Here is a 14,358-nt window from a genome sequence, read left to right on the forward strand (position 1 = left end):
GTAAATCTATGACTAAAAGTAAAGTGAGAAGATGTGAGTTTAATAAGGAAATGATAGTCAAGTTTATTAAAGCAATAATATTACTTATGTATTGGTATAAGTTTCCTAGACTACTTTTGTAAGATGTGGAATATTTTGAAAGTTTGGAATTTAACAAATACTAAAATTAAATGAAAAGATGGTTTTATATTTTAGGCTGAGACATGTGATTGTGCTAAGGTTGTGTGTTAATAGGGACACCTTGATCTTCATGCTTCCTTACTATCACTTGCTTCTGTCTTGTACTTTTGGACCACTTAGGGATGGAAAGAGGAGACCCTAGAGATATGGGGTGCTAACCACTCCTCCCTTTCCCAACCCCATCTATTAAAAATAATTGAATTGCCACTCATATAATAATCAGAGATGTTCAAATTTGCCTATTAAACAAAGACCTCTCCAACTGGGAATAATCTGAAGAAGTTCAGGAGTTTGTGTGAGGTGGGCAGGCACAGGATGTTTTTACTTCAAACAGACATCCTTATACCTTCCATTTGTGTGTTGCTAAATGTCACCACTGTACTTTGCATTTCTTTTCTTCCTTCCAGGGGCTTCTCAACCCCAAGGCAACCATAAAGTCCTATACAAAGAAAGATACAGCAGTGTGAAAGAGGCCTGGATGAAAAAACAAAGACAGAGCCAGTGAGCCAGAGCCAGAGCCAGAGGACAAGAGAGAAAGGCAGAGAATGGAAAACACAGACAGAGAAGGCAGATGCATAGAGAGACAGAGATTCAATGAGAAAATAAGGAAGGAAGAAAGAAAACAAAAACATTCTCAGCACTACAACTTCTGCCTTGTTCTGTTCCAGAACAGTATGAGCTCAGTACTTTTTCAGACTCTCAATTTTCTACAACTAATAATTTGCTCTTTCAGTTAGTGGCAAAGGCTTAACGACAAAGGTTCATCTTTAATATTAAAGAGGCACTTTTAAAATTTATGATGCTAAGCCTTTTGTTCTGGATATGGTATGTTGCACAGGTCTAGGGACTGGGATTTCAGATGTCTATTCCGTACCCTTATTCTTTTATTTATTAAATCTTTTAGGGTGTATTTTTTTCTATTTTCTCTTCTTTTATTAGTATGTATTTCTTGAGTCATTAACATACAACATATATAGGACTTCCTCTGAGGATACAATAATGTATATGATGGACAAGATACGTAAAAGTGCCTTGAAGAGACTTGGTCTTGTGAGGGGACAGACAGGAAACAGGCAGTTATCACCTAACTTAAGTCTGTTGTTTCAAGGTAAAATAAGAATAATAACATCTGTGTTGGCTGGGATGTTGTGAGTGTTTGTGGAGATAATAGTACAAATGAAATTACTGAGGGACAATGGTGAAGATAGGGCCATATCATGGAGCTTACACTAGTGATGGAAGGAGATGGGAGATACAAAAGCAAGACAATATTTCAGATTTCATAAATGAATGGCAAGCATAGAGCAGTGAGGCAGAGAATGACTGGAGAAAGAGACTATGCTAAACTGGATAGTAAAGGAAGAGCAGGACCCCACTAAACTATATGGAGTTTTGTGCAAATCACATGAACACAAGTAGAACATTTTAGGCTGCTCATGTGACTTTGGATTTGTCCTAAGGGCAATAGTAAGCCTTTGGACTGCTTTAGCATGATAGGATTTTAAAAGATCACTGGCTGCTGTGTGAACAAAAATAATGTTGTAAAGAAAAGGATATTAGCTGTATCAGATCAGCTGGAGACTACTGAAATAACCCAAGCTGGCTTGGACTACATAGGAGTAGTGTAAACTCATTCATTCATGCAAGAAATACTTATTGAGTGCCTACTCAGTACCAGACCCTTTTCTAGGACATGGAGTTATAGCAGTGAACAATATAGAAAAAAATCCCCGAATTCATGGAGACTCCAGTGAGCAGAGACAAAAAAATAGCAACTAAATAAGTTAAAAGGAATTGAGTACCCTATAAAAGTTTATCAGGGAAATATTATAAGGAATGACTTTCGGAGTAATGGGTAGTGATCTTAAATGTATGGTCAATGAAAATCAGAAGTTGTAGAGAAGTGGATAAATTCACAGTACGTTTTAAAGTAGACCTAATAAGACTTAATGAATTTGATGTGGCAAGTGAGAAAAATACATCAAGGATGATGACTTTTATAATTTGACTTGAGTATCTGGGAACAAACAAGTACAGTGCCATAATAAGGGCAGAAAATTTTCCATTCACCCAGCAACTTATGAACTCATTTGCTTAGTCTTTATCGCCTCTTGCATTATATAGTTTTCACTTTGCTGGAGTACTTGTATAGAAGATCACCAGTGAAGAAGCCAGAGATGGCTTATTAGGTTATCCCAATAATACATCTTATTGTTAATTAACTCTCAAGGGTTTTTTTTCACAATTTTAGAAGTTTTAAGCAAATGAATTGGCTATGTGACCCTACTATAAGGTGTTTAAAACACCAACAGCTTAAACTTCTTAGATCAAAGGACATCCTCCAGGCCAAAATATTTCCACTGGAACGGTTTCTTTGCTTCCTGATTAAAAGCTTCCCTAATATATTTCCACGTGTTATTACATATTTTCGTATTCACTTTGATGGAAAGCAAGAATAGCAGCCAAATACATATTTCATGCATTCTTTTGATTAAAAATGATAAAGGTAATATTAGTGTTTTTTTCTTTCTCACCTCCAATTTATGAAGTGGAAATAATTTTCCATGGAATGGCCAACTAAAGAAAGGAAATATGATAAATTCAGATCATATCATTGTTCCATTTATCCTTGTACCCTGTCTGTGACAGAATACCTGATGTTTGGGATATAACAAAAATAGATGCATAGAATCATAGAGTTTAAGAATGTAAAAGACTTTTGAAATCAGCCATTCTAATACCCTAATTTTTAAGATAGACAAAAAATGGTCTTTGGAAGGATAAATAGTCTAACAAAGGTCATGCATTGAGAACAAACCTAATATGAGCCAAGATGGCCGAATAGGAACAGCTCCGGTCTACAGCTCCCAGCGTGAGCGACGCAGAAGACGGGTGATTTCTGCATTTCCATCTGAGGTACCGGGTTCATCTCACTAGGGAATGCCAGACAGTGGGCGCAGGTCAGTGGGTGCGCGCACCGTGCGCAAGCCGAACCAGGGCGAGGCATTGCCTCACTCGGGAAGCGCAAGGGGTCAGGGAGTTCCCTTTCCTAGTCAAAGAAAGGGGTGATGGGCGGCACCTGGAAAATCTGGTCACTCCCACCGGAATACTGAGCTTTTCCGACCGGCTTAAAAAACCGCGAACCACGAGATTATATCCCGCACCTGGCTGGGAAGGTCCTACGCCCACGGAGTCTCGCTGATTGCTAGCACAGCAGTCTGAGATCAAACTGCAAGGCAGCAGCGAGGCTGGGGGAGGGGCGCCCGGCTGGGGGAGGGGCGCCCGCCATTGCCCAGGCTTGATTAGGTAAACAAAGCAGCCGGGAAGCTCGAACTGGGTGGAGCCCACCACAGCTCAAGGAGGCCTGCCTGCCTCTGTAGGCTCCACCTCTGGGGGCAGGGCACAGACAAACAAAAAGACAGCAGTAACCTCTGCAGACTTAAATGTCCCTGTCTGACAGCTTTGAAGAGAGCAGTGGCTCTCCCAGCACGCAGCTGGAGATCTGAGAACGGGCAGACTGCCTCCTCAAGTGGGTCCCTGACCCCTGACCCCCGAGCAGCCTAACTGGGAGGCACGCCCCCAGCAGGGGCACACTGACACCTCACACGGCAGGGTATTCCAACAGACCTGCAGCTGAGGGTCCTGTCTGTTAGAAGGAAAACTAACAAACAGAAAGGACATCCACACCAAAAACCCATCTGTACATCACCATCATCAAAGACCAAAAGTAGATAAAACCACAAAGATGGGGAAAAAACAGAACAGAAAAACCGGAAACTCTAAAAAGCAGAGCGCCTCTCCTCCTCCAAAGGAACGCAGTTCCTCACCAGCAACGGAACAAAGCTGGATGGAGAATGACTTTGACGAGCTGAGAGAAGAAGGCTTCAGACGATCAAATTACTCTGAGCTATAGGAGGACATTCAAACCAAACGCAAAGAAGTTGAAAACTTTGAAAAAAATTTAGAAGAATGTATAACTAGAATAACCAATACAGAGAAGTGCTTAAAGGAGCTGATGGAGCTGAAAACCAAGGCTTGAGAACTACATGAAGAATGCAGAAGCCTCAGGAGCCGATGCGATCAACTGGAAGAAAGGGTATCAGCGATGGAAGATGAAATGAATGAAATGAAGTGAGAAGGGAAGTTTAGAGAAAAAAGAATAAAAAGAAATGAGCAAAGCCTCCAAGAAATATGGGACTATGTGAAAAGACCAAATCTATGTCTGATTGGTGTACCTGAAAGTGATGGGGAGAATGGAACCAAGTTGGAAAACACACTGCCGGATATTATCCAGGAGAACTTCCCCAATCTAGCAAGGCAGGCCAACGTTCAGATTCAGGAAATACAGAGAATGCCACAAAGATACTCCTCGAGAAGAGCAACTCCAAGACACATAATTGTCAGATTCACCAAAGTTGAAATGAAGGAAAAAATGTTAAGGGCAGCCAGAGAGAAAGGTCGGGTTACCCTCAAAGGGAAGCCCATCAGACTAACAGCGGATCTCTCTGCAGAAACCCTACAAGCCAGAAGAGAGTAGGGGCCAATATTCAACATTCTTAAAGAAAAGAATTTTCAACCCAGAATTTCATATCCAGCCAAACTAAGCTTCATAAGCGAACGAGAAATAAAATACTTTACAGACAAGCAAACGCTGAGAGATTTTGTCACCACCAGGCCTGCCCTAAAAGAGCTCCTGAAGGAAGTGCTAAATATGGAAAGGAACAACCGGTACCAGCCACTGCAAAATCATGCCAAAATGTAAAGACCATCGAGACTAGGAAGAAACTGCATCAACTAACGAGCAAAATAACCAGCTAACAACATAATGACAGGATCAAATTCACACATAACAATATTAACTTTAAAGGTAAATGGACTAAATGCTCCAATTAAAAGACACAGACTGGCAAATTGGATAAAGAGTCAAGACCCATCAGTGTGCTGTATTCAGGAAACCCATCTCACGTGCAGAGACACACATAGGCTCAAAATAAAAGGATGGAGGAAGATCTACCAAGCAAATGGAAAACAAAAAAAGGCAGGGGTTGCAATCCTAGTCTCTGATAAAACAGACTTTAAACCAACAAAGATCAAAAGAGACAAAGAAGGCCATTACATAATGGTAAAGGGAGCTAACTATCCTAAATATATATGCACCCAATACAGGAGCACCAAGATTCATAAAGCAAGTCCTGAGTGACCTACAAAGAGACTTAGACTCCCACACATTAATAATGGGAGACTTTAATACCCCACTGTCAACATTAGACAGATCAACAAGACAGAAAGTCAACAAGGATACCCAGGAATTGAACTCAGCTCTGCACCAAGCGGACCTAATAGACATCTACAGAACTCTCCACCCCAAATCAACAGAATATACATTTTTTTCAGCACCACACCACACCTATTCCAAAATTGACCACATAGTTGGAAGTAAAGCTCTCCTCAGCAAATGTAAAAGAACAGAAATTATAACAAACTGTCTCTCAGACCACAGTGCCATCAAACTAGAACTCAGGATTAAGAATCTCACTCAAGGCCGGGCGCGGTGGCTCACGCCTGTAATCCCAGCACTTTGGGAGGCCGAGGCGGGCGGATCACGAGGTCAGGAGATCGAGACCATCCTGGCTAACACGGTGAAACCCCGTCTCTACTAAAAATACAAAAAATTAGCCGGGCGTGGTAGCGGGCGCCTGTAGTCCCAGCTACTCGGGAGGCTGAGGCAGGAGAATGGCGTGAACCCGGGAGGCGGAGCTTGCAGTGAGCCGAGATCGCGCCACTGCACTCCAGCCTGGGCGACAGAGCGAGACTCCGTCTCAAAAAAAAAAAAAAAGAATCTCACTCAAAACTGCTCAACTACATGGAAACTGAACAACCTGCTCCTGAATGACTACTGGGTACATAACGAAATGAAGGCAGAAATAAAGATGTTCTTTGAAACCAATGAGAACAAAGACACAACATACCAGAATCTCTGGGACGCATTCAAAGCAGTGTGTAGAGGGAAATTTATAGCACTAAATGCCCACAAGAGAAAGCAGGAAAGATCCAAAATTGACACCCTAACATCACAATTAAAAGAACTAGAAAAGCAAGAGCAAACATATTCAAAAGCTAGCAGAAGGCAAGAAATAACTAAAACCAGAGCAGAACTGAAGGAAATAGAGACACAAAAAACCCTTCAAAAAATTAATGAATCCAGGAGCTGGTTTTTTGAAAGGATCAACAAAATTGATAGACCACTAGCAAGACTAATAAAGAAAAAAAGAGAGAAGAATCAAATAGACGCAATAAAAAATGATAAAGGGGATATCACCACCGATCCTACAGAAATACAAACTACCATCAGAGAATACTACAAACACCTCTACGCAAATAAACTAGAAAATCTAGAAGAAATGGATAAATTCCTTGACACATACACTCTCCCAAGACTAAACCAGGAAGAAGTTGAATCTCTGAATAGACCAATAACAGGATCTGAAATTGTGGCAATAATCAATAGCTTACCAACCAAAAAGAGTTCAGGACCAGATGGATTCACAGCCGAATTCTACCAGAGGTACAAGGAGGAACTGGTACCATTCCTTCTGAAACAATTCCAATCAATAGAAAAAGAGGGAATCCTCCCTAACTCATTTTATGAGGCCAGCATCATTCTGATACCAAAGCCAGGCAGAGACACAACAAAAAAGAGAATTTTAGACCAATATCCTTGAGGAACATTGATGCAAAAATCCTCAAAAAAATACTGGCAAAACGAATCCAGCAGCACATCAAAAAGCTTATCCACCATGATCAAGTGGGCTTCATCCCTGGGATGCAAGGCTGGTTCAATATATGCAAATCAATAAATGTAATCCAGCATATAAACAGAGCCAAAGACAAAAACCACATGATTATCTCAATAGATGCAGAAAAAGCCTTCAACGAAATTCAGCAACCCTTCATGCTAAAAACTCTCAATAAATTAGGTATTGATGGGCCGTATTTCAAAATAATAAGAGCTATCTATGACAAACCCACAGCCAATATCATACTGAATGGGCAAAAACTGGAAGCATTCCCTTTGAAAACTGGCACAAGACAGGGATGCCCTCTCTCACCACTCCTATTCAACATAGTGTTGGAAGTTCTGGCCAGGGCAATTAGGCAGGAGAAGGAAATAAATGGTATTCAATTAGGAAAAGAGGAAGTCAAATTGTCCGTGTTTGCAGATGACATGATTGTATATCTAGAAAACCCCATTGTCTCAGCCCAAAATCTCCTTAAGCTGATAAGCAACTTCAGCAAAGTCTCAGGATACAAAATCAATGTACAAAAATCACAAGCATTCTTATACACCAACAACAGACAAACAGAGAGCCAAATCATGAGTGAACTCCCATTCACAAGTGCTTCAAAGAGAATAAAATACCTAGGAATCCAACTTACAAGGGATGTGAAGGACCTCTTCAAGGAGAACTACAAACCACTGCTCAATGAAATAAAAGAGGATACAAACAAATGGAAGAACATTCCATGCTCATGGGTAGGAAGAATCAATATCATGAAAATGGCCATACTGCCCAAGGTAATTTACAGATTCAATGCCATCCCCATCAAGCTACCAATGCCTTTCTTCACAGAATTGGAAAAAACTACTTTAAAGTTCATATGGAACCAAAAAAGAGCCCGCATCGCCAAGTCAATCCTAAGCCAAAAGAACAAAGCTGGAGGCATCACACTACCTGACTTCAAACTATACTACAAGGCTACAGTAACCAAAACAGCATGGTACTGGTACCAAAACAGAGATATAGATCAATGGAACAGAACAGAGCCCTCAGAAATAACGCCACTTATCTATAACTATCTGATCTTTGACAAACCTGAGAAAAACAAGCAATGGAGAAAGGATTCCCTATTTAATAAATGGTGCTGGGAAAACTGGCTAGCCATATGTAGAAAGCTGAAACTGGATGCCTTCCTTACACCTTATACAAAAATCAATTCAAGATGGATTAAAGATTTAAACGTTAGACCTAAAACCATCAAAACCCTAGAAGAAAACCTAGGCATTACCATTCAGGACATAGGCATGGGCAAGGACTTCATGTCTAAAACACCAAAAGCAATGGCAACAAAAGACAAAATTGACAAATGGGATCTAATTAAACTAAAGAGCTTCTGCACAGCAAAAGAAACTACCATCAGAGTGAACAGGCAACTACAAAATGGGAGAAAATTTTCGCAACCTACTCATCTGACAAAGGGCTAATATCCAGAATCTACAATGAACTCAAACAAATTTACAAGAAAAAAACAACCCCATCAAAAAGTGGGCAAAGGACATGAACAGACACTTCTCAAAAGAAGACATTTATGCAGCCAAAAAACACATGAAAAAATGCTCACCATCACTGGCCATCAGAGAAATGCAAATCAAAACCACAATGAGATACCATCTCACACCAGTTACAATGGCAATCATTAAAAAGTCAGGAAACAACAGGTGCTGGGGAGGATGTGGAGAAATAGGAACACTTTTACACTGTTGGTGGGACTGTAAACTAGTTCAACCATTGTGGAAGTCAGTGTGGTGATTCCTCAGGGATCTAGAACTGGAAATACCATTTGACCCAGCCATCCCATTACTGGGTATATACACAAAGGACTATAAATCATGCTGCTATAAAGACACATGCACACATATGTTTATTGCGGCATTATTCATGATAGCAAAGACTTGGAACCAACCCAAATGTCCAACAATGATAGACTGGATTAAGAAAATGTGGCACATATACACCATGGAATACTATGCAGCCATATAAAATGATGAGTTCATGTCCTTTGTAGGGACATGGATGAAATTGGAAATCATCATTCTCAGTAAACTATCGCAAGAACAAAAAACCAAACACCGCATATTCTCACTCATAGGTGGGAATTGAACAATGAGATCACATGGACACAGGAAGGGGAATATCACACTCTGGGGACTGTTGTGGGGTCGGGGGAGGGGGAAGGGATAGCATTGGGAGATATACCTAACGCTAGATGACGAGTTAGTGGGTGCAGCGCACCAGCATGCACATGTATACATATGTAACTAACCTGCACAATGTGCACATGTACCCTAAAACTTAAAGTATAATAATAAAAAAAAGAAAAATGTTCACCAAAAAAAAAAAAAAACCTAATATAAGATTAAATTTTTTAACTCCATTTTATTTTCCTATTTAATCAACTATTTGGACAGTCAAGATAAATGCCAATTATTTTACCTGTTACCATAAATGACTCATAACCATTGACAAATCTATAGGTATTCACTTCCTAAGGGAAATAAAAATCACACATTTTTTACATGGTCATTTTCTGTTTAACCTTAGTTAGACGTTGAATGGACTTGATATATCCCACAGAAGAGGCCCAGTACTTAAAGACCAGTCTCCATGTTAGCTGACCAATTTCTGCAGTTCTAGATAGAGTACCAACTGGGATATTTTTTAAACTTTCAGAATTACTAAGTCTTCATTTTTTAAAAATAATTTCTTTTAGTTATCTGAACAATATTTCTATCAACTCCACAGAAAATCATATTTGCGTATAGGTAAGGAAAACGGGAGATGGTGAAGACAGAAGATATAGGTAAATAGGTAAATACGAATTGCGTTTTTATTTTAGTACAAAGACCAAAGCTGATAGGGAAAGAGATTAATGAGGCAAAGTGGATGGATTAAATTCTCAAATAAAAATAATAAATCTATTTAATGTACCCAGCATGCAATGTCCTAACTTGCCATGGAATCATCCAGTGAAATGTTCAATACATGGGATTTCAAATTTTCAGTGATAAAACTGCCTAGAACTTGGCTAATTTCAGTCAATCCTCAAAGCTTAGCTCTTTTAGCCCTTCTTGGACTCCCCTCTACCCATTCCCCTGAAAACACTTTATGCTCTCAGAGGACCCAGTGTATGCTTTATCCACTGCTTCTGTGGTTCGCAATACATTTGTTTATTTACAAGTTTGTTTATTTTTTTAAATCCTCAGTAGACAATAAACAACTTAAAGCCAAAATATGGACCATATTAGGCAATACATATTTAGTAAAGGAAAGAGCATTATTAAAAGTGAAAATTATTGCTTAAATGAGTGAGTAAACAAATGAATAATTCTAAATGTCACTCTGTTTTACTGCTTCTGGAGTGTTTTAATGTGAACAGACTGAATTATAGTATTTTTAGAGTGCTTGGTAAAATGTGAAATAGTACCAAAGATATATAACGAAACTTTAACTTATATATTTGTGTTTTTTTTCCCCAATCATTTATAGTTCTAGACCAAAGTATTTATTTTCTTTCTGGGGGAAGTTTACTAATTTATGAGTAGAACACTAATCTTTCAAAGAAAGTTATACATTTTTCCATGATTAGTGGGAAAAAGTGAACTAAAGCTTCAAGATGAGGAAAGATAGCTTCATTATTTAAACAGCTCTACTAACATATAGCACTTGTAATATATTCTGAATATCTATAATTCCCCACAAGTGGAAAGACTATGTCAATTATCTATTGTGGTATCTTTCAGCCTAATGAATTCTGCACTCACATATTAAACTTGAAGAGTGTTTTAGCGCCAGCAGAGTTCACTGAGAACATTGAAACGCAAACAAAATGGATGACTTGCCAAATTCATCCAACTGACTTACAACTAGGACCCAAGTATGCGGAGTCCCAGTGCAGTGCTCTTATACAACAGTATCCTGTCTTTGAGCTTGCATTTGCAGGCATTTTCAAAAGAGCATAGGGGACAGGGAATGAACAAAACATAAGATAAAATTTTAGAAAAGTGCAAAACAATTTCAATTAATTACAGATAGATATTATATTGCCATATTATGTTTCAGAATTCTAGTTTATATAATTTTAGAATAATAAAGAAAACAATTTAAATGTAATATTCCATAGTACAGTAGGGAGACATTATTGAGGGGCATTTTAACCCTTGTTTTGTTTGAGGATAACTTAAAATACAAAGAACACATATTTTCAACCATCAATTATGGTAACGCAATATTCAAAGTTATAATGAACTCAAGTTTCTGAGATATCTTTTTTCAATGTCAAAAATATTTAACATTTTTTATCAAAATAGAGATGCCTATTCTCTGAGGTGTTGAATGGTAGAAGTGGCTATAGAATAAATATCATTCATTTCATTAGAAATCCATTTTTCTTCATGGCAAATATTTAAAATATTAGATTTATGTATAAATTGTTTAGGTCCATAATTAAATATCATTAAAAATGACTGACTTTCATAACAGAGTGACACTCCGTTTCCAAAAAAAAAAAAAAAAAAAGAATGACTTTCAAGAAAAAACACAAAACTTTAAGTAAAACTTCAAGCTAAAATCTCACGCTTAATTTATATCCCTCGGCATGCCCTTCCCCTCTCACATGTTAACATACTGACTCACTAATAAATAAATAATAACTTTATTCATTTAATTTAATCGATCCCTGCTATGAATACAGAAGAGATATCAGTTCTCATAAGGTGGTTGTTTACTAACGAAGTTTTCACAATGCATATTCCTGAATATGGGTACATTGAATATGTCATAGCCTCTCAAGTTAAAATGTAATAGTTTAGGTTTTATATTCAGTATTACTTTCCAGAGATCCAACATGTATTGACTCACTAAAAGACTGAAAATCGAGTCACATTTAATTATTGATTTTTGGGAATGTGAGTGGCAACCAGAAAGGAGAAGAAATAAGAGGAAAAATGGTTCCCAGAGGTAAAATGATTACATTTACAAAATGTATTAAAATAATTTATAAATAGAGTAACAAATTTGCTTCTCAAGAGATAGGAGGCTTGACATTTTTGTAAACTACCTAAACATAGAAAATAAATAATGCCTCCTATCTCCTATCTTTGCTGGTTGTTTGACTTTAGGATTCTACTAAAAAGGTTATTGACAGAGAGCAGCTGGCATAGTTGATTGCTAAATCAATTCCCAGACTCCTAGAATCTGTTGTTTTCATTTTAAACAACCTTAAGACCCACCAACAACTCCAGAGATAAATTTACTCTGTGTTCTCTTTCATCTCAATTTGTTGTCACTCTAACCATTAAGAATACAATTTACACTTAAAAATCTAATCATGGAACTGGATGATATTTTATCAGGCCTTACAGTCAGCTTAATGGATACTCACGAAATTTAAAAGTAAACCATATCCAAGACTCTCTCAACAATTTTGGTGATAAACCATTTGTGCTGTGAAGTATGAGATCACAGACAACTCTGCTTGTGGTTTCTATGCCAGATTCCTTTCACTCACCAACCAACAAAGGCAGCTAAAAGCTATCAGCCAATTATCTGCTTTGTCAATTATATTGACAAGGTTTAGGTGTGTATGTCATATTTAAATTATAAGGGAAACAGTGATTATATATTTGTCTTAAATTATAGTACTTAGGAAACAGAGTGAAGAAAAAGGAAAAAAAAAAAAAAAAAACCTAAGTGGCAGGGACCCTCTGTTTTTGAAAACATATTTGTAATCCTCCCTAAGTCCTGGAGAAAATACATAGCCATTTGAAAAAATTCTATAATTTCCCCTGGTTCAATTTCCTAATTTCTGAGTTGAAGAGGTTATAACCCACTTCACAGGGCTTTGTGAGAAATACATAAGATGATCCATACCTAGAACTTAGCACAGTACCTGACATACCATTAGCGCTCAGTACCACACGTGTTACATCTACTTTTATTGTCCTCATGTTGTCATCATGATCATCTCTGACAAACAATCTCCAAAACTTCAAAAATCCTTAAAGAGTAGAAGCAGAACAATATCTTGAGAACTACCTGAGTTTTCCTCCAATTCCACTTAGCACGCTAGGCCAGGCTCTTTGTAAATTTCCTTTCTCATTATCCTTAAATGCAAGGGGATAATTTTTAAAAGCTATCACATGGCATGTGAAAAAGGGTTGCTTCTCTGTTATTTAGAGATCTAATTCCTAGAAAATAAAATAAATTTGGCACTTTTTAATCACCCTGTTAAACCATTTCCATACTACTTGATATTTGGCAAAAGGAAGGAATGTTGCAACTGTAATACCTCCCTTCCCCTTTGTTTCCACCTGTGGGAAAATGTCTTTCATTTTTTCCTGTTTTTTGGCTCCTACACATTCAAATATTCTGTGTTCACAAGAAATTCAAAGAGACATGAAAAGCGTAAAGCAGAGCTATACAGCCAATTAAAAAGAAATCTGGTTTTGGAGTTTACCTCAGAAGGAGAAAAAAGAACTTGAGGTTTTACTTAAGCAGAAAATTTTCTACAGGGTGCTTTAATAAAGATAATAAAACTTCACACATTTTCAACTACAGGCATGTAACATAAACTGAAATATTTTGTAGATAGAGGATAAAATGGAAGCATGTTAATAATTGTTATTTAATAGGCTTAACACGACAATTAAATTCACAAATATATTCTCACTTGAATGACACATTTGGAAGTCATCCAATCTCTCTTCCTGCTTTATATTGTGTATAATTGATACTATATTGTCATTTAAAACAGTACACACTGCTTATCCAGTGTCTGCTAAGAGGCTATTTATAATCACATAAAAATAATATTCCTCTGGGAGAAAATCATTATTAATGTAAACATTGTCATGAATTATAGAAAATGGAAAAGGTTTACATCTTAATGCAACCAATATATTCTCATATTAAATCATCAATTTGTTTCTAACAGGGAGTTTCAATATGACAATATTGTACTTTTTTCATATCTATTTTCACTCACTTCCTATAAGAAATTGGAATTGGAATTGTGCAAACAAGTCTTTTCTACTAAACAAGAGCTCATTACCCAAACACTGTGGATGGTTACAATAGAAAGTGGTTTATAGGTGACACTTTTTCCCTCAGGAAAGCAGCATGTTAATCACAAAGCAGAAATACAGAATCAAATAGGGCAGTGGGCATTTGTAAGACAGAATATCAATAATCACGTGTGAATAACTAACGACAGACACAAGTATGAATGGTCTAATTTGGAAGAGAACACAGTGGTACAGATCACATCTATATGGTGCAATATTTTGTTCAGTTTTTACCCTGGATTGATTTCTCATTTATTATTATTATTATTATTATTATT

The 14,358-nt window shown here is 37.5% G+C and overlaps 1 protein-coding gene and 1 long non-coding RNA gene across 38 annotated transcripts in view; one reads left to right on the forward strand and one right to left on the reverse strand.

Annotated features, from left to right (window-relative positions):
• TRDN (triadin) overlaps window positions 1-14,358 on the reverse strand; it is a 414,373-nt gene that overhangs the window by 245,176 nt on the left and 154,839 nt on the right. The gene's annotated exons all lie outside the window — the stretch shown is intronic.
• Window positions 1-14,358, forward strand: part of LOC134810366 (uncharacterized) — a 70,188-nt gene that overhangs the window by 29,164 nt on the left and 26,666 nt on the right. The window contains exon 3 of one of the 5 annotated variants that reach the window (XR_010158171.1): window positions 588-2,402. The exons of the other annotated variants lie outside the window; for them this stretch is intronic. This is a non-coding gene — a long non-coding RNA (uncharacterized LOC134810366). Of the gene's footprint in view, window positions 1-587; window positions 2,403-14,358 lie in introns of those variants that run through there. 5 annotated transcript variants of the gene reach the window in all.

The sequence above is a fragment of the Pan troglodytes genome, chromosome 5, assembly GCF_028858775.2.
Source record: "Pan troglodytes isolate AG18354 chromosome 5, NHGRI_mPanTro3-v2.0_pri, whole genome shotgun sequence".
Taxonomy (NCBI): Eukaryota; Metazoa; Chordata; class Mammalia; order Primates; family Hominidae; genus Pan; species Pan troglodytes.